General features: G+C 32.7%; 1 protein-coding gene and 1 long non-coding RNA gene across 3 annotated transcripts in view; one reads left to right on the top strand and one right to left on the bottom strand.

Annotated features, from left to right (window-relative positions):
• The window catches only part of LOC117220144 (potassium voltage-gated channel protein Shaw), a 419,368-nt gene that overhangs the window by 293,871 nt on the left and 103,363 nt on the right, over positions 1-22,134 (bottom strand). The window lies entirely within an intron of this gene.
• LOC117220140 (uncharacterized) lies at positions 11,252-21,498 on the top strand. The gene is made up of 3 exons (XR_004490195.2): positions 11,252-11,424; positions 20,749-20,907; positions 20,985-21,498. It is a non-coding gene; the product is annotated as an uncharacterized LOC117220140 (long non-coding RNA).

Here is a 22,134-nt window from a genome sequence, read left to right as displayed (position 1 = left end):
TCACGTAACTGGTGGTACAACTGGGCAGAGACTGATTCTGAAGAGTTTCCGAAAATTGTGTTATTTCTGGGAAACGAGGGATCCCTGAGGTCGTCTGAAGTAACTTTTAAAAAACATTAACCAATAAGAAGCGAGCTCGGCCGAGTCAACGAGCGGTAAAAGCCCAGCGATGATAACTTGCATCGATTGATGCATTAAAAATGATATGCACTCGATAATAAAATATGAATGACCTTGTAATTTCAAAAAGTATTATTTTACGTTACTTTGAATATTTATTTTCATTATTGTAAGAAACGTAAAAACAAAATAATTTTCCTGTCTTATCGATTAATATTGACATTAATAATTTGCAATTTATGCGATACGACGTTTTAATATTTCTTCGTCCAGCTTTATTATCGATTTGTATTGTTTGTAGTTAAATAATATTATTATTTATTCTGTATTGATATTATCGTTTGTTCTTTCGTTTGTTCAAATGTATTGACATTGTGACAACCTACTTGTATAAGGCTTTCCGTAATATAGTCTTTTCTCTTTATGAATTAAAATATTCTTATGAAATGCATAAATGAGACAGAAATGTAGTTGTTGATATGTATAAAAATGTACTACACACTTTGCATTTGATATTCTATAGGGAATAAGAACAATCATTATTGAATTTTAATTTTGACTTGAGGATTTTGATTTTATAACGTTATATCGTCGCATGGAGATATCTGAAGGAACTAATGTTTTGGATTCTGAAGCTTCAATAGGTTCCCATTTCAATGGAAAAAAGTTATTTGTATTATAAAAGTAGGAAAATTGACTTTTAGCCACAAATGATCGCTTTCCAGATTGCTGTGCAATGTTATGCCGAGTTTCCTTCTCCTGATCTAGAATTTTTCAAATCATCCCAAAGAGAATAAGTTTAATGTCGTCAAATCGCCTTAGTTAGAAGTTTTTTTTTTGTTAAATGACCACAGTGTTCATACGAAAGTGCATTGTAATGATCAAAAAAGGTGAGACATCTAGAAACCGTGTTCGTAATATTATCACCAATTTAAGAATGAACTTTAACAATTTCAACACATTTCTTATTTGTGCATCTTCCGACTAGTGAAGCGCGGCCTCCTATGCCAGAGTCATTTCTGATTCACACTGATATTCTACCGACACACATTTGTGGTCCTCCCTACTTTTGCTCGCCGTGACTCCGGCACAGGAGACGGAGGGTCAAACCTCGGCGACGATTGGTGACAGCTGCCAAAAGATTTCTGCTTGATCTTTCTGAAAAGGACGGCGCGTAATCTGAAATGTTACTTAGATCAAGATATCATTTATTTAATAATTGACGTCTATTGATCTATTGATAGATCCGTCTATTGTTCTGGAGTCACGACGGACAAAAATGGGGAGGACCGGAAATATGTATTAATAGAATGTCAGCGTGAATCAGAAGTGACTCTGGCACAGGAGGCCCGCACTTCAATAGTCGAAGGGTTATAATTATATCAATCATACCAACTATATCAATTTATACTATAACGCATTGTGGGTCCAGAAACGATGAAATGTAAGTTTAGGATAGCAATATCGTTTCGCAAACGAGAATAGAAACTGAGAAAATGAATAAAGCTGTAATTAGAAATTTCTTGAGTAAGAAAAGAAAATTTTCATACCTGCCAGACAGACGTAAAAGCGATATTAGTGAAGAATAATGCATGAGGTTCTTTTACAGGAAGAACAACGAAACTGACTAAAGTAAAACCAGCTGCTGTATGCGAATGCTGTGGATAAAAATGCGATGTCGGACATTATTCTTAGCACAAGTGCTGACCAGATAAAACATGTCAGCGGGCGCCGCAGATCAGCAGAACTACTGGTTTAAATTTAAAAATATATGCGAGTGAGAAGGCCAACTCGCGAGAGACAATATTACAGCAAAAATTCGTACACTATAAAATAAATGTAAAATCAATTCAAATGTCAAGTAATTCTTTTATATATATTATTCAGTTTACTATTATCTTTTAAACTTTTTAGGAGTAGTGACGAAATCTGAATAATGAAACTGAAAATGTTGGATGAATATCAAAAAAGGAATGAAATACTGTGCTTTCTGAATATACTACTCCTGAATACCGTGCATCAATTAGTGTATTCCCTCCTTAAATACTGAGCCTCAATAACTGTGCACAATAGAAGTTTAATACCTAAAAATGTTGAATGAATATCGAGATAGAAATGGAATACTGTGCTTCCTGAATACTACTCCTGAATACTGTGGATCAATTACTGTGCTCCCTCCCTGAATACTGAGCCTCAGTAACTGTGCGCAATGGAAATTGAATACCTAAGATGCTTTCGTAAATGTGATAATCTACAAAAAAAGAAATTTAATATAATAATAAGTCGATTAAAAGTTTACATTAGAGATGACTACTTTAACAAATTTTCATATTTACATTTCTCCTTTTTAAAAATATGGCAGAGATGATTTCATATTTGAGGTTATGTAGGCCTATCCGGTTGGTAACCAGCGCAACAACTAACGCATCCAGTGAAAAATAGATTCACTTACTGTGTATCGAGTGCAAAATAGATTCACTTACTGTGCACAGTAAATAAAATACTGAAATTCAAACTAAAAACAAAAATTCAAATAAATAATCACTGTTTTGTTTCTCCGTAATCTTAATACGTTTTTACTTACTTAGAACGATTTATTTTATTGAATATTGATCTTCATTCGTTGAGTATTTTCGTAACCTTTTTTATAAGCTTTACAAAAAATTGAAATCACTATCAAAAAGTTGAAATAATTATTGTGGTGTTTTAAGAACTTCCGTCTTTTTTTATATGCTTATTTTTAAGAAATAAATAGTTAATTGAATTCAAATAAACAATTGATGTTTTATACGATAAATATAAAGATAATTATGCTTGAAAATTAACAAAAAATATTGTAATCGGTTACCCCACAGTAATTGGCTCCACTATCCTATTTCTAAGATAATTGATCGATACATTTATTTTTTTTTTATTGCACGGTCGTTTTGGTAACGACATTTTAATAACAACAACAACGCAAAATTAGTTGATGGATTTTGTCAAGAGTAGACGTAATACGAGTCCTACATCTCAGAATAAAATGAATAAGTTTTACAAAAAGTACAGTCTGATCATTTAATTATGCCAAAAGTACATAATCGCTCATAAGAAAAGCTTTGTTTAATTTGAAAGTTGATTTAATGTCATTTCTTAAGGCAGAAACTACAGCGACAATAACATAACGATTAACATGGCAACTAATTCTGAACCAATACTGAACACATAAGATTCAAAGTACAGTCGCCGCCGAAAGTATGTTGACAGTTGATATCTTCTCGAATACTTTTTAAAAATCTTACTAGATGACACGAATTTTCGTTTAGATGACCAGTTGGGTGAAATTTTCAACATGCGTATAAGTTATCGAGAACTACAAAACGCAGTGTTTCAATTTTCGTTATAAGCTCGAATAAAAAGGTTGAAAAAACATAATTATTTAATTTTTGTATCATTCTAACCGATTGCAATTTTTGTAAAATAATTTGTTACTCATTCTCTAATCAACCAGTGAGTCTAATAACTCATAAAAATATTCCAGGCATTTGGCTCGATTTTAAAGGAAATTATTCCGATTTGAAAGGTGTCGACATTCTTTCAGCGGCGTCTGTATGTCGTTATAACCGAGGAAAATAAAGTCACTATGCGATATTCTGCTAATCTAACGACAGAAGGTATTTAAATTATGAGGCAACCAGGTTCATTTCATTATTTATTCCATTATTTCGATAAAAGAATATTCGACTATCTAAATGAAAATTCGAATCAATATCTCAACGTGAGATATGAGATCTGAACGCGAATCAAGAGCCAAGGTACAATGAAAATAAGCCCGAACGGAAAGTTTGCGCAATGATACTTCAAGAAACATTATTCCTACCAAAACTTCGTTCGAATTTACTTTGAGTTGCAAGAATCAGAGATATAAAGTAACATTCCGAAGAAATGAAGCGGTCATGACAAACCGGAAAACTGAAGAAGACATTTCGGTTGCAGAAAGAGACTGAAACTGTTGTGTCAAAAAAAAACATGGAAGAAACAATCATCGCCCAAAGAGATCGTTTAACGGATGAATTCTGAGTAATGTAAAAAATATGTGAAATAATAGCATAGCGATCAACGAAGGCGAACACATAAACAAGACATATAATTTACTCAACGTCGAAACTTATAAAACATTAATGAATAGGAATATTGACAACTGCTGTGATAAAACAAGCCAAACTACCCGATGACATACAAAAATCAATCCTCGCTCAAGAATCCAAGGCATCTAGACTTTATAGACTCCTAAAATTAGAAACCTAAATCAGATCACCTAGTCAAAAACTAGCAAAATACCTCACATCCATTTTCAAACCCCTAACAGATAATACAAACAGGCATGTTCTTCTTTTTGTTTCATTTTATTCAACAAATACAGAATATACGAATTCAATCAGGAGCCATTCTAATCAGCTTCCACGTATAATTTTCATTCAGTAATGTCCCAGTAAATGACGTAACCTGGAAACCTTGTACTCTTAGTGCATCTATTTCCTTTTCTGGGACACTTATTACGAACAATTATCAGGAGCAGTGATGGGATCACCCATCTCCCTAATCATAGCTGATATACAAGGTATTCCATAATTAATATAATATATAAGTTATAATTTAATGTATAAGTTAATACCCGGATAGAGATTCCTGAGGTATCAAATGAAGTAACTGACCAATGAGAGCCGAGCTCGGCTAACGCTAGGCAACTGATGCTGGTCGTGAAAGCTTAAAATCTCTGAAAAATTCAGGCTCGTTTTTATAGTCGTCGATCGTCAACAACTATAAAAATGAGACTATAAAAATAATCGTCCCAAATTGTCCATTATTCTTTACAAGCTGAGGTACAATTTGAGAAAATTTATTGTATTCTTATAACACGATTTTTTTTCTGGAACAGCTCATATTGGTAGAAGAAATGCCTCCATCGCGCGTCACGGTTTTTATTGACATGAGCAGGACGTTCACCTTGTGCATGTAGTAACGGTGAAAAAATCTTGGGAAAAAAAGAGGGCTCGAGACCGCTCATGGGTCTCGAACCAACGACCTTTCGCGTCGTATCCGATCGATTTCGTCAAACCATGGGATCCCTTCGTCTCTCTCCCCTTTCTAGGTTTTTTTTTAAACACGGTTTCGATACAGCAGGGAACGAATTAACCGTGTTATAGGGTAGACGACTGTATCATAATAATCGCAACAAAATAATCATGAAACACACACATCACAGAAAAATACTATACTAATTCATTTAACATTAATAAAGCATCGTTTTCCTCGTACAGACACTAAATACCAATAGTAGGCGATGCTTCCACCGAGGGCACACTTCTTTCATCGGCAGGCTTGCCAGATTCAAATCCTACAAACATTTTAGTCGACGAAGAAGTATCTTTAATTCTAATTTATGTAATGTTATGTATGAAAATAAAAGTTTTAGGTTCGCAGTCTATTTATGATATTTAGGAAAAACAGCTGTAAACGACACCGAAATCGAGCATCAGTTTATATTAACGAATGGAATTATGGAAAATAATACACTTCGAATCACAAGTGGAATTGTAAGTGGAACTGCTGATGAAACTCTTTATGATCATGATAATAGCATTAACCCTTTCGCAGTGAATGCCGACGAGATATTCTCGGGCAAAGCATCAAGTACTAAAAGGAGAATCCTGAGATATTTTCAGGCACAGTAGCGACTCGCGTCCACTATTCACAATCATTATTCGTATAAAAAAATGTATTTAAGTTTGGTGTCATCATTTTGAGTATGCGTTAAAATAAAGATTTTCTTCATTGATCCTCCTATCATAGTTCTTCCACTATTTCCATCCTCGGATAAATTCTTATCTATTGGGTTGGCAACTAAGTAATTGCCGATTTCAGTTATAGATGTCTCTCACTCCCATTTTTATGATATCCGTAAATGTTATATTATAAAATTATTATTATTATTATTATTATTATTATTATTATTATTATTATTATTATCTTATTATTATTATTATGATATTTTTTATTATCCGTGAATGTTAGCAACTGGACAAATTGAATGCAGCGGTCAAGGAAAAGCAACCAGAATTGGTCAATCGTAAAGGTGTCATTTTCCACCAGGACAATGCTAGGCCGCACACATCTTTGTCCACTCGGCAAAAATTGATGGATGTTGGTTGGGAATTGATGTTACATCCACCATATAGCCCTGATCTCGCGCCATCGGATTACCACTTATTTCGATCCCTGGACAACTCCCTTCGTAGAAAAACTTTTAATGATGATGACGCTGTAAAATCTCACTTAACTGTTTTTGGCCGAAAAGGATCAGACTTTCTACGAGCGTGGAATTTTCAAGTTGTCAGAGAGATGGCAGAAGGTCATCGAACAGAATGGAAAATACGTTACAGATTAAACTTCATTTCAAGTAAAAAAATTTTTTATTTCATTGAACAAATCGGCAATTACTTAGTTGCCCCAATCCAATAGATCAATCTTTATTCGATTGGATATTTATTTGATAGTGCCAAATAAAATTGTACTCGTTAAGTCTTTATCTCTTATTCGTACACGGAATAAAATTTTTGCCATAGGTACATAGACGGCCGTAATGGCAATTATTATTACTAAAATCGAAATAACTTGAATAATAATAAAGTTTTCGAGCTGAAATTTTTTTCTGTACATAATATTGAAGGGAATTTGATACGGATTTTTCAATCCAATTTTTCTTTCATAAAAGAAAAATTTGTTCACAGTTAAAGAAGCTAATTAGCAAAATAATTTGCACGTGGTTCAAATCAGCGTAAGAAATGCTGTCAAAATGCATATTTTCAAAATTTTATTTGGAAAATTACTGATAGTCGACTTTCGCCTGAATGTCCTCCCTTAAAAGCATAGATATTAAGCGTAAGATAATTTTGCTAATGTGAGAACACCCGATGTCCGATTGATGTGTAACAAATAGGTCGAATTCTGATGAAGTACTAAAATTCATACTTGTCATGTTTCATTTCTGCTTCCACAAAATCAAATTCTACCTGAAAGAGATCTAATGAAATACTAAAATATCGCAGCTTTCCGTCTTGTGTCATATTCCATTTCTGCTTCCCCAAATTCAATTTCTACCTGAAATATCGCAGTTTTGAAACTGCAGACAGTATCCGGATCGCTCTGACAGACCAACTGAAGGCAGGTTCAAGTTTTTAATTTCAAGTTAACCATTTCAGCACTGTTACGGAAAGTGGAAATATGGTCTTTGATGATGTACGATTTTCCAATGAAGTTACTTTGCAGAGGATAATAATATTAAATAGTTTAATCCTTTATAAAAAAAAGTATGGCAGTAGTCTCATGACATTATAGACACACCTAATTTTTCACAAGATCACATTTGCAATTCCTGGTGATCGTAATATCTCGAATACGATCGCAACGATTTATTATAAATTTTACATGTCTCTTTCGAAGATAAAATTGAGCACTAAATTAACTTTTGCAGTGAATCCCGAAATATTTTGGGCAAAGCGTTAAGTACCAAAAGGAGAGTTCGCGATTTTTTCGCGCACAATTCACAATTCAGCGTTCATTTCAGTAACGAAAAAAAAAAATAAAATCAAGAATACTCCGATGGCCATACACGATTACAATTTTACAATGGGAGTCGTTGATATATCGGATCAAAATATCAAATATTATGATGTAACATATAGCAGAGGGAGGAGATATTATTATAAAATTTTCGTACATTTTTTAGACCAAGCAGTATGATATGTTGGGATACTGTATAAAAAGACATTTTTATTGAATATATTCCAACAACTGCTAACAAAGAAAAACCGACTAGATTATATATAGTATGCTGTTTACGTCGAATTGGTGGGAAGAAAGGTAGAAATAAAACGAGATATTTTTGCCCAGACTGTGACGTCGACTGATGACTGTAGGTTTATGTATTCCGTGTTACAATATATATCACACAAGACGTAACTATGTATAATTGGATGTTCATTTGTTCTCAATAAGATTTGTAAAACGTGTATAAAAGTTTTTTTTACACTTATTATCACCTACGGAATCATTTAAAACGATAAAAAATAACACATTTTTTGTCGAATTTAATAATTTTATTACACTGTGAAAGATGTAATATTGAAAATGCATTGAGTAATCAATTTGAAAAGAAAAGAAAGCTTGGACATATTTTACGTACGTATATGACATACAAATCACGAGAATCTGTAAGGGAAATGCATGGCACCAGAAGAATCTTTCTCAGCTAATCAAATAATCATGAAAATCATCAAAAAATCATGAAATCATTAACAGTCAAATAAACGAGGCAGCAACTTCATCAGAATTTGTTCGTTCAATTGAAATGGATGATCCAGTAACAGTGCAAGAAATATTATAAGCAGCATTCGACATAAGCAGGTACCTTCAGTTGTAGGAAAACTTCTATTCGGATTTATATGTTTCGTGCGACACAATGTCTATCCCTGTGGTTCTCTTGCGAAAAGAGTTCTCACCACTTGGCAGATTTTACATTAAACATTTCACAAGGATTTTAGGATAAATGCAGAGTTTTATATAAAATGCATTTTGTAGCTTGACTATGCAACTAATTTCGATGAAATTAGTTACCGAGATTTACAAAATGCATCTTTTAAATTTTCGTTATGGACTGACAAAACATTTGAATAAGACAGCATTTTTAATTCCTTTATCATGCCAACCAATTGCAATTTTTCCAAACAATATTTTAACCATTGAAGAAGTTACATTTCTATCCACCAAAAATTTCTAACAAACAATATTATGGAATATTATTTTCAAATTAAAGAAATTCTACGATAAGCAAAACGTAAGTATTAATATTTTATTTCAAATTAAATCAATTTCATTTCAGAAGCAAAACATTTTCTAGGTTTGTGACGCGTTTAAATTATTTCTATAATCATTCAGTATGAGCATCGTTGCTGAAAATTTAAGAAAAATTAAAACGATCACTTTTTATTTATAACCAGAACAATCATTTAATATTGTTATAACATTATTCGTTAAATAATAATTGGCACTTTTTATAATATTATTTGTTAAATAATAATTGACACTAGTTATAATATCTAAGAAATTTTCTTACATTCGTCAACGAAATATCCGTTTCTGTTATAGAAAAAATTTTATTTTCAAATTTTATTAACTCTGGTCAAGCCAAAATTTTTAAATTTCAAAAATTTGTAAGACTTGTAATATGAGAACTTTTATTCAAAGAAAAGTACCTCATGCAATAAATTTCAATGTAGCGTATGAGAAAGTTCCGGAATTTCCTCGACCCTGTTGAAAATGTATTCAACAATCAATTTGCAAGCGAAAGAGGTCATGGACATCCAATTAAGTTTCAGATATGCAAATTGAGAAGACCTGCGAAGAAATATTGCATGGCATTAGAAAGATCTAGTTCTACATATTAGGTCATCCCATAAGTTCGTGCCGCGAATAAGCATACACTTTTCGCGATGTATTTTGTAAACACAGAGGATTAAGCAACCGACGGTAAACAATTTAACGGACGAGTTCAGTCCAAAGAAGGCATTCGAAAAAAGTTAGTGAATGGCACGTGTTCCCTCTTATACATACACAGATAAAAAGATACAGCACCGTATGCGTATTTTTTCATATTTTATTTATTTATTTATTTAAATGTATTGCATTAGATTTAACTTTGGTGGATTCGAACACTAAGTAACGATCTTAACACAGCAAAAGTCTTTTTCTGTCGTTTGTTTGATAAACTAATCATTTTTGCATAAACTAATCTATAAAAAAATATATGACTGTAATTAAAAAAGTGATTCTTCAGCTGCATAGAAATTATTACCGTTATATTATAGACCTCCCTGAACTGAACAACTTCCCTAAATAAAATTTTTCAATAGCTCATTCTTTTGTTTCGGAAAGCATCTGTATTTGCATTTTTGTCATATTTATTTATACAAGATCAAGGCAAAAACCATCAAACCATCATCAGGAATTAAAAAATTTAGTTTCTTCATTTTATAGGTCTTAAGAAGTTAAAGGTTTGATTCGTTCATAAAAGTTGTAGATCAAATCATATTTCAGCAATACAATATTTTTAATTGAATAATGTTGCTTTTAAATATGAGTAAGATTATTGTAACAGTAACTCTGTAAAAATAAAAGGAACTTAAAACGAAACGAGTCTTGTGAACTTCTCCAGTCGGGGCAAGAATTTATCACATTTCTGGGCAACTCTCCCCTTGTTGCAGTGGATGTCTCTGCTTTGTTTTCGTGTTTTTATATTTATCAAGTAAGACATATTACATTTGTTAATCAAAAAATAAACAAAATAAACGTTACATGTCCTATTCGATAAATACAAAGTTAAACTATGAAAAAAAACCAAAGGCACAGCAATTAGTCACTCCTCAGTAACCGGCTTCACAAAATGTTTCGTCCATACACGACAGCAATACAATAAATTCTTCATAACAGTCCCTATTAGAGGCTTGTTTGCATTGTCCCTGTGCTATTCTTACGCCTATATGAGTTATTCCTACACCTATGCAAAGGTTCGACGGAGTCAGTCAAGCGTATGATGCGGCATGTGACGCGGTTTCCTATGACTAGAATTCTCGGAATGACATCTCATAATTTTAATTTTAACATTTTTAACTGATTCTTGTTCAATATATTGTTAATAGTTTTCTGATTAAAACGAGATCAAACATGACATAAATATTTCTGATTACAAGAAGTAAAATCAATCGCGATGTAATTGAATAAATATGGCCTACAGTATGTTGTGTTTGGTCTCATTTTAATTAGAAGAATCTGACTGATATGGTAGAATAATTTTTTTTTACAAGTGTAAAAAAGTATAAATCAAAAAGTTATGGCATCGTTTGTATTCCAGCATTATTGTGTATTTGTGGTAATGTACACCGATATGTTGGTCGCTGGTTTTTAAGTTTGCGAGTGCTCTGATGTTCGTTCTCTCTCTCTCTCTCTCTCTCTCTCTCTCTCTCTCTCACACGAGACATCGACAGCTATAAAGGTAAGCCGCGAGGCTTCAAGAATAGTATTTGATTTGCCTAAGTTGTCCGTTTCCGATTCCAAGCTGCGTGACTATTAAAGATAGTTTACTGTATTATACATATCGTAAAAGAAAAACTTTCGTGTGAAAGTGCATGCTGAAAGCGATGCTTCGATTCTAAATGATACATGCGTCCTGGTTGATCGACCCAAGAACTAGCAGATTGTAAAGTCGAAGTAGGTATTGAAGATAAAATACAATGTAGACGGAAGCGTGAAAAGGCGAACGGCACGTTTTTAGCGAAAGGCTTCACTCGAGTACCAGAGGTAGATTATAACGATACCTACGCCCCCGTAACGACAATGTTATCTACTGGAATAATAGCAGAACTCGTTGTTGAATGCGGATTGCAAGTTTTATCACTAAAGAAATTCTAATAGAAACTGCAGGAGGGATATTGTCAATCGTAAGGGTGGAAGTATCGAAGAAAAAAGTTTGTCAGCTGACGGCAGATTCAAACGAATCGAAACAATGTGGCAGACAATGGTACAGAAAACTTGATCGGAGATTTAACCAGTTAGTTTTTGACGAGAATACTCGTCATAATGTAAAATTGAGCCATTTCTTCAGGAACTTTGTTCTTATTCAGGACATCCCGTTTAAGTTGAGACTATAAAGAATATCATAGATGCATGATTTAAAAAGAAAAAGAAAACGCACAAAAGGCTAACGCACATCTTTTAATATTCTAAGTAGGGATTCAAATGTCACTACATGTTTTTTCATACATAGGCATTTGCGAGATCACTTCGAGGTCATCTCGTTTTCTGAAACCTATATTTTTACTCCGGAATCACATTCTATGTTCTATTTCCTATAAAAAACTGCACAACTTTTGTTTGAAATATTTTCCTGTAGGTTTAATATTTTTTAAGATATACAGGGTGTTCCATTAAAAGTGATACAAAGCGATATCGCTGATACCGTTAATGATACTCAAAAATGTTAGAGAAACAAATTGTTTGGTTCGAAGGGGCACATTTTGTCATGAAAATAACCTTTTTCATAGATCACATTTTTTGAGATTTCAAAGTCATCGGTATTTTTCTAATGGAATTTTAAATAGATTTATATCATTCTTCAAATGGTCGTAAGTAGTGCAGTCAGTAAATAACTAAGCAAGGCGACGCATGCGCAAAGAGTTCCGCACAGCGGCGTGGGGCGTCTACCGTCTGAACATTGTAATTCTGAACTACGATGGCGACGCAACGGTGAACGCCCCACGCCACTGTGCGGGACTCCCTGCGCATGCGTCGCATTGCGTATTTGATTTTCATGATTGCACTGGTCGTAAGTATATCACCGCCATTATATGTATAGATACACAAGAGAAGAACAAAAATATTATCAAATAAACCCAGTCAGCTACAGTGGAAGAAAGAAGGCGAATCTAAAAGATTTCGCACAACAATTTCGATGGTTCATTAATGTATACATAATCTGTATTGGTGTAACGATATTATCATCTTGTATTTAAAAAAAAAGTAGACTGTTGATCTTTATGAATTCATAAAAAGAATGATAATATTAAACACGAAATAGCAAACACATCAGAATAATGCAAGAATATAGAAACAGTATTTTTAAATGAATAAAATTATTGTAAGAAAAAGTATATCGTTATTCAACTTTTGTTTCTTGTAACTAACGAAGATGTTCGTTATTTTCCACAAAAGTCCGCAGTCTAGTAATAAATAATCTCGGATAATCTCCATTTTAATTTCACCATAGTATGAACGTTCGTAATGAAATGATGTTCTGGGTAGGTCAACAGAATTTAAATCATTCTAAATTATTCTACGAATTCGTTAGGCGAACTTCATAAGCTGAGAATAACTCGTTAAACTGCAGCAAAGATTTTCCGCGCACTAAGTAAAATAAAAGTCACAGTGAACATCAACCGATTTATTACTAGTCACTGATTCAAATATTACATTATATTTTATCAATGAACGAAATCAGTAATTCAATAATATAACTATAAATCTACGTATGGAGATCACTTCTACAATTTCTAGACTGCATTTCAATTCGGATGGATATAAAACTGTATTTCCTGCGAACGTTCGTTACCCGTTCATTCTACTGAAACGATTTTTCGAAGCGAAAAAAAAACTAACCTGCCATCGGAGAGGATTAAGAGAAATTTCAGCGCAGCTCTGGCCGAAACGCGTTACCGGAGTTCGCTTCGTACGCAATTTTTCGTAAATATTTTTACGCCGGTAAATAACGTATACAGGGAGAGTATCGTGACATGACGAACTCAAATAATTCATAAAATATTTGTTTTACGAAAAAATGTTTCGGATAGAAGTTGCATGGCTTCCAGGGGTACATATGAAATTCTAATCAGTTTTATGTTATTTTGTTTTTCTATCTAGATAGGAAGATCATTCTTATTTTTTCAAATGGAATTGTTAATATTTCTTTTCGAACTCGGATAAAGAATTGTTGAATACTACATAAAAAAGTATTACATCAAATGCTGTCTAAAATACACAGTTACTGAAATATTAGTAAAATATGTTTTATTTTAAGCGACGTCTGTTGTAATTAATACAATCATGTAATTTTATTATTGTGAACGAGAAACATTTTCAAGAGTTCCTGCTGTCATCACAGAACATGCACGATTAATATATTGTTGCATACGTTGATTAACGGTCTCCCCTAATGAACATAATTTATTTTCGCTAATTTCTCACTAACTATCCAGGCTGTCCTAAAATTATGGTACTTCCCTGAAGTTATTTGAAATAAATTCTCTTCCTTAGCGTAAATGCAATCCGCGGCTATGTTTAAGAGTTATTAATGAATAACACTGATCAATGAGGGGCGAGTTCGTCTGGCGCGAAGCGGCCAAGCTCTGTAATGATATACAGGGGATCCCAAAATTATGGTACCTTCGGGAAATTAGAGATTCTTGAAGTCATTCAAAGCAACTTTTTTCTTCACAAAAATTTTCTGCGAAGCATCGTTAACTAGTCATTAACGAAAAATACTGACCAATGAGAGCCGAGCTCGGCCGCCTCGCGCCAGACGAACTCGCCCCTCATTGATCAGTGTTATTCATTAATAATTCTTAAACATAGCCGCGGATTGCATTTAGATCCCATTCGGTGTAACACTTTTTTACGTAGAATTCAACGCAAATTCGGGAAGAAATATTAACCATTCCACTTAAAAAATTGAAGGTGACCTCCATACCACGATAAAAAAAAGCAAAATGACATAAAACTGATTACAATTCCATATATCTCCCGGGAAGTTGTGCAATTTGTATCTGAAACATCTTTTTGTACAACAAATATTTTATTAGTTATTTAATGTCATCATGTTACGAGACTCGCCCTGTATGTATTATATTTATGTATACTACGAGCGTGGTCAGAGAAAAGATCGCAACGCCGAGTGCCGCCGGTCGAAACGCGAAAAAGGTGAGCATCTGTGTAATTAGCGCAATGAATGGCTCCGAGCTCTGTGTGATAATATATTGCCAATGAAATGCGCGTGGCATCACGCCAGACCAGCCGCGCCAGCATTATGTCGTGACGCGTGGATAAATTAACAAAAAAAAACAAAAAAAAAGGAAGGAACGCTTAGCATTAGAAAGACGAACACGGTTACATTTGACTGCCGTGTAATTTTTTACGTCGGCGAAATTTCCGGGAAAATTTGTGTCGCGTTAACACGTAAATATCCGACATAACGCGACACAGTGCGCGCGCGTCGTCGTTGTGCAACTTTTCTGGAGTCGAAAGAGAAAAAGATCCGAGGACGAGCGATACCGGAATAAACATTTTCAAACCAGTCATTTCGTGGACACGTTTATTAAGCACTAACACTGGAAAGAAGTTATGGCACGGGAAATGTTGTCGGCGTTAATTGAAATTTGCAACGTTAATTGGACAGGCTGTAAAATCCCGTGACCTTTGCATCTCGGGCAATTTCAGTTTTTACGTGTTACTAGGTGTAATAAAGTATAGTTTACGTTTTTAGGTATCCTCTCGTTAGTTTGTAAAATTCTGCGCACCGTATTTTATAATTGTATGGTTGGCGTTATAATTCCTGGGGTACTGTGCGTTCGATAAATATGTCAAAATTTCTGACAATTTTATTGATTCAGCCTGGTGAAAGTAAACGCCATACACAGAGTGTCCCAGTTTTAATCGGCATAACTTTGCCAGCATGTAAGAAAAAAATATTATATGAACATATGCTGTTTAATTGTCACTTTTTGGTGACTTACTAAATCGGTAGTCTACTGAGCAATTAAGGTACTCTTTCGTAAAAATATTTATAGTAGTTATTATTTTAAGACATACCGTTACACTACGCAACAAACAAGGATGTTCATTGTGTTATTTTTTCTTCGTAAAGTAGAAATGAACATTAAAGCGTTTCATTGCAAGTGCAAAACACTGGTTAGTTTCAAGTTGACTTTGATGCTAAAAATGCAGTGCTTTAATTTTGAAGAAGTAGCAGAACTATTTAGAATAGTATCATTTGTTTATTCGTTTATCTAAAATCAAATTAAATAATACACATTTCCAACGTTGTGAAAATAGGGCTTCTTCCGCTCTTAAACCACTGTGCAACATGGTCAATCACAATGAAAGTGACCCTGACAACCCTTCTGCTGTCTACACCTACTCTACTTTTAGGTAGTTATATTTAATTATATTTTTTGATCTTAAAAAACTTTGGCTAAGAAATGTAGAAGTTTTAGTTTACGTCACTGTACATCTCCATCACGCATTTTTCGTCTGTTTTCCAATGCAGTTCAGTTTGCTCCACCGAATTTGTTCCGAATAACATGTTCATTAATGATTTAATAATTTTTTAGTCATTTTGCATACTTATTAACAAAAATATTACTATCTATAGAAATTATGAACACACAGTTAAGGATTTCTAATCAAATCTCAAATAAATAACTTAGTTATCGAAATTTGAATTTCTAGAAAATTATCGATCGGACGTGTTGACACTTTAATACTTATATTATTAATTTATTAAATAAAAGTATTATTATAATTTAAGCGATACAATCATCATTGTATTTCTTGATAAATCAATTTAAGATATGAATTTTAATTGTATAAATAAACGTTCAATGAAATTCTCTTTGCTCCATGACTCGCTATGCCCTGGTCTCCCCTAAGCAAATTGATCTATTGAAACGACAAAAGACAATTTGACAGGGTGTCGCCGAAATAGGTGAGATACTTCGAGATTATTTAAAATCTAATCCCGCAAACAAAAAGTATTTATCTCGAAAATGAAAAGTTTCCGGGCTTACATATGATGACTGCGTAGAGCTACATGTAGATAGAATATGATAATAATGATAATCATAATAATAATGATAATAATAATAATAATAATAATAAAAATTTTTTTTCTTTTTTTACGTCTTTCATAAAAATTAAGTTTTCATCTTTCTGATTTTACCAATATTGCTTTGAATAATATTCTACAAGTATTTTTTCCAGAATATATTTTCTAGATTTTTTGAAACTGACATTGCTGCTTGTTCCCATAATGCAAATGTCATTTTTCCTGTTACAATTTGTAATGATCAAAAATATACCTGTCAATCTTATTTTTCGATACATGCAATTGACATTCTATTTTTAGTTGAATTGGAAGCAGGTGAACGTAGAATAGAGCCGGACACCCTAACAGGATATCTCAATAACTCTGTTAAAAGGCGATGTATCTATTATTTCTCATTGCTACGCAAAATGTAAGTTTTAAAAATAAATGAAATAAATGAATTTGAGGAAAAATTATTTGCATAGTATGTGGCCCTCCATACCAAATAATTTGGGCTCTCGATATTTTGTAATAATGGTATCATTGTGAGATGTAACGGTTTTTGTTACGAGGAAATAAGCGTTCTCGCTAGTATCGATTACCAGAATGTTAAGGTTTAAAACAAAACGCGACTAGGGCTCACTGGCCTTTTTTGTTTTATCGATCGATATGCATTCGACCGATTGGATGAGAAATTGCTCTTCATCGAGCTCGTGTCGTGATTGAGTCGTCTAGCTGGGATACGATTCGGTTTTACGTTTATGTTATTCAATGTGTCTTTCCATCGGTTATTTGTTAAGTAGTTGCGTCAGTTGTAAATAATACGTTGTTACATATATAATTAAGTTTGTATATTAAAGTTAAGGTTATTTAAGTTTAAGGTTGTCCTAAACTGTCAGAGATCCATCTTTGACAACCTCACAATTTTGCGTAGCATTAAAATTAGCGGAGATATCATGTTGTAATAGTGTTAGTGGAACACTCTGCATATTACCTCTTTTAATCGTCGCTATACTGCATCGAATTCACTGGTTACTCGTCCTTTTGAAACTAAAACGACAGTTTCGAGAACTTACAATGAATATACAGTGGCCCACGAAAGAGTTCGTACACCTTTTAAAACGCAATAACTTTCTCAAAACTGAACTAAATAACTTGAATTTTTTTAGATAATAGAGGGACAAGTCTACTAGTCGGTATTTTTTTTAAATTTTGCTATTACTTGAAATGAAAAGGAAAGATTAAAAACTCTCGTTTTGTAACTTTTACATCTGAGTCTATAAGGAAAATTTAAAAAATGTCTTCTGTAAATCTCGGTAACTTATATGCGTGCTGAAAATTTGATCGCAATCGGTTAACTACAAGCGTTGAAGAATTTTAAAAACAGCAGATTTCTCATAGTTTTCGGCTAAAATCGTGATAAAGCTACGATTTTTGAGGTGTTTAATTTGTTGTACCTTGTAACAACGTGAACCGATTTTGATAAAATGTTCAACATGCAAAGATTTTTGATATAGGCTCAGATAAAAAAGTTAAAAAACGAGAGATTTTTATTTTTTTGTCATTTCAAGTAAGAGCAAAATTAAAAAAAAAACATTTTAGTCATCGTCTAGTAGTCCGCCTACCACCCAAAAAAAAATTCAAGTGATTTAATTCAGTTTTAAAAAAATTATTGTGTCTAAAAAGGTATACGAATACTTTTGTGGGACACTGTATGTATATTATCGAAATATCGATGTGGGTCAGAAATGATATTAACAAAAAGTCAGACAACAGTATTTTCACACCGCTAGAATCAGAATGTAGGAGAAATTTTTGGAAAAAATCCTTAGGGGAAAACAAAAATTTTTTGAAGGTGTGGAAATTTTTCGTTTTGCGTAATAAGGGTTCGGAATTTTTTGCATTGTCAGAATTGGTACAGGAACAACGTGTGATTTAATATAGTAGATTGTCAACAAAATTTTCGTAGAAACATTTGCATGATGCCAGTCGCTGTAAAAGAGGAATTTGGAAACCAGTTATTTTGATTAGATTGATGGTTTCAGCGTTAAAGAAGATATTTTAGGGTCACAATTAAAAGAGACACCCTATATTAGCTCTTCTTTCAGAAAAGCAATGGCACCAGGTTTGACCCGCGTATCCGACTGTGCCCCACATTCCCTTAGCTTCTTTTTGCCATGATTACGTCTTTTAGTAACGTAGTCCACAATCGTATTGTTGGAACGACCAGTTTTTTGCGCTATGTTGCCTCAGCCTCCACCTTCAACACGAATTGCATTAATCGACGCCTTTTCTTTACCAGGAAGTATTATTCTTGGAAGTATTATTATTCTTCATGGCATCTTTTTTTATTAATCATTTTATGTACACACATACGAATGCTATTGGATTTATGCAACAAATGTATATACAAAAATGTATAAGCCTTGTTAATGTTTTAAGTGTTGTAAACCTTGAAGTATTTGTATGTGCCTCATAAGATGCTTTTACCATAATGAAGTAACTAAAATATAAGTGCTCACGTACATAAAAATGTAGCCCAAACTTGTATTTTTATCTTTAATAGCAAATAATTAAAATAACTAATTTTACTTTCAATTTAATTAATTTGTCTTTCTAACGCTTTATATTGCTTTATTATACAGGGTGTCCCATTTAAGCTAAAATTGTAAAAAATTTCGTAGAGAGACACATGATTTAATGAAAATAAACTGACAGGTGTCCTTTAGTATTTCGAGTGGGGAGACAAATGGCACTACCACTTTTTAAATGCGTGGGCGTTTTCTAGGTTACTTCAAGGTCGCCTTGCTTTTTAAATAAACCTAAATAATCTAAATAAACCTATATTTTGTTATCCACATGTACAACATTTTTTTTTATTGTTTTTTTGTTCAATATTTTTTAAGATATTTAGTTGATTTTTCATGTTTATGTCGGGGATAATTTTATTTTTCTATTAAAATAACAACGTTACATTTTTCTGTCAGGTATTTTATTTCATTAAAAAATATCATATTACTAAAAAATGTTTCAAACAAATATTGTGCTCATTGACCCGGCCGCTATGCGTCAGCCGAGATCGCCTCTCATTGGTCAGTGCTTTTCGTTAATAACTCAAAAACTTGCATTTTCGCTAAGAAAAAGGTTAGTTCAAATGACCTTAAGGAACCGCTTATTTCACGGAAGTAACATAATTTCGGAGTACAATTCATACAATGTAACAAACAATACAATGTAGTAACATACAATGGAGTCCAGTTCCATATGCCACGTCAATAATAAAAAATTTGGTTTTGGACTCTAAATAATTAAATAATTTTCGAGGACTCACAGAAGCGTACTTACAGAATATTGCACTGATATTTTGAATCGTTGCTGTATATTAAACGCACATTTCCTTTGGGCAATAAAAAGATAAATCGAATCATTCTACCAGATTACTACCTTTTGTCACGTTCAATACAAAAACTGCACACTTATGACAGCATAAAAGTGAACATTTATCGCGTGAAGTTGGAATGACATTTCCAAATGTTCTCATAATCTATATTTGGACACGAGTTTTCCATATAAAAGGCATAAATGACTGCGATCGTTATTAACTACTGACAAGCTTAAGATAACAACCTACAATCATGAAGCAAAAATTACAGTTCCTCTTTTTGTTCGTTTCAATGATTTTGTTGGCAGGAATTTTCGTGACACTAGCGCTCTTAATTAATAACGTTAATGTGTATTTTATATTATCACATCTGTTACGTTCCGAACAAAATTCATATTAACGTGTAAGCATTGAGCATTTTTACTTTAAAAAACGCATTTTTTTAAATTTTAGTTATAAACTCAGATGAAAAGTTGGAAAACATAAATTTTTTTATTTGTTTATCATTCTTACCAATTGCAACCTAAAGAAAGTTTTCGGTTACTTCTCCTCCAGTAAACTAGATGGACTAATAACTCAAAAAATTCAAATCATGGACAAGCTTAAAAAAAGTTATTCCGTTTGCAATTTTATCTTACAAAGATATTTAATATGGTGAAAAATTTGTTTACCTATTAGATTATTTACTGCATTTATTAATGAAACGGACATAATGCTCTTCCTTAGACGATGATTTAATTTGTAAAAATACGTAGCGTCGTATGTGTTGTACGTTGTTTAACTAATATGCTTTTTTCAGCAATAGATCATCACTCCTGATTATATTCTTGACCTGTTATCATTCGATGAAAAAGAAGCTACATGAGTTTAATTTTTGTTGAAAGTTGAAAACACTAGTAAAAGAATTCGCAATAGAACTTTTGGAAAAATTTCAAATCGATTGAATAATGAAAGCAAAGTAAGAAAATTACGTTATTCAAACATTGTGTCTGAGCGAATAACAAGCATTTAAGCAATGCAATTTATAAATTTCAGAGCTGCACAAACACCGCTCACTGATAAGTTGAATTACTAATTGCTTCCAAATCCACTATGTTACAAAAGTTCAACCTGGAACACTGAATTCTTCCCAATTGTTCCACAGCTTGTAAACAAAAATGGACAACTTGGGAAGAGGAGATAAGATTATTTGAGCCTCGCGCCTCGCTTTTATAGTTGTTGCATTATCATATCCACAATACTTTCTCATCTACAACTATAATTATAAATGTCGAGTAATTTCTTCCTTGAGGCACTCATATTGATTTTTGAAATTGGATTTCTTTATAATGAACTGAACAGAAAGTTCAGTCTTCGTGAGTGTTTTTAAAAAAATTCATGATTTAGTATTACTTTATGGTATTACCCTATTATTATTATTATATATATATACTTATTGGATGCTATGTACTGCTTTTACAGGGATAAAAATACTACTCCTTAATCATCAACATTTAAACATTAATGTAAAGGTTAGCAAGAAATAAATAAAAGTTTTTGTTCAAGCGTATAGGAAGTTTTTCATCATCATAGCTACGAAAGGGGTCGTAGTGTGAGGGGATAAATTACAATGCTATTTATCTTACTTATTTTCAAACGGTCCGCTAGAATCAAAATAGGTACCAGTGTGCGTAGAACTTTTCACTTTCACGTCGAAATCACTTTTTGAAAAAGAGAATATAAATTTTGTACTATGTTCCTAGTAGTGGAAACCTATAATGAATTTTTGCAAAAAGCATCTTTATATGAATAGGTCAGAATCACAGTGGCTTATGATGAAATGACATTTTCAAAAATTCATATACTTATATGTTAAAATGTAATTTGCACATGCCAAAATGTTAAAAAAGCGGGTGAAATAAATCATAAAAATGCACATGTTTATTTGAGACATATATTTTTCAAAAATCATATTTACAAATTGTAATAAACAACGACGCAAATTATATTGTACAATAAATATTATTAAATATATGAATAATTTATTATTTCCTTTCACTTCACAAATGGACAAAACTTTTCGGTAGAACTAATATAAATTAAATTAACTTTAAATTACAGGATTTCCTTATAAATGTTTCGAAGAATGCATAATTATTGAATTCATTGTTTCAATAGAGCAAGAACGTAGTAATCCATTCGCATT

This window comes from Megalopta genalis, unplaced genomic scaffold (genome assembly GCF_051020955.1).
Source record: "Megalopta genalis isolate 19385.01 unplaced genomic scaffold, iyMegGena1_principal scaffold0026, whole genome shotgun sequence".
NCBI classification, from domain to species: domain Eukaryota; kingdom Metazoa; phylum Arthropoda; class Insecta; order Hymenoptera; family Halictidae; genus Megalopta; species Megalopta genalis.
This window is presented reverse-complemented; position numbering and strand designations above follow the sequence as displayed.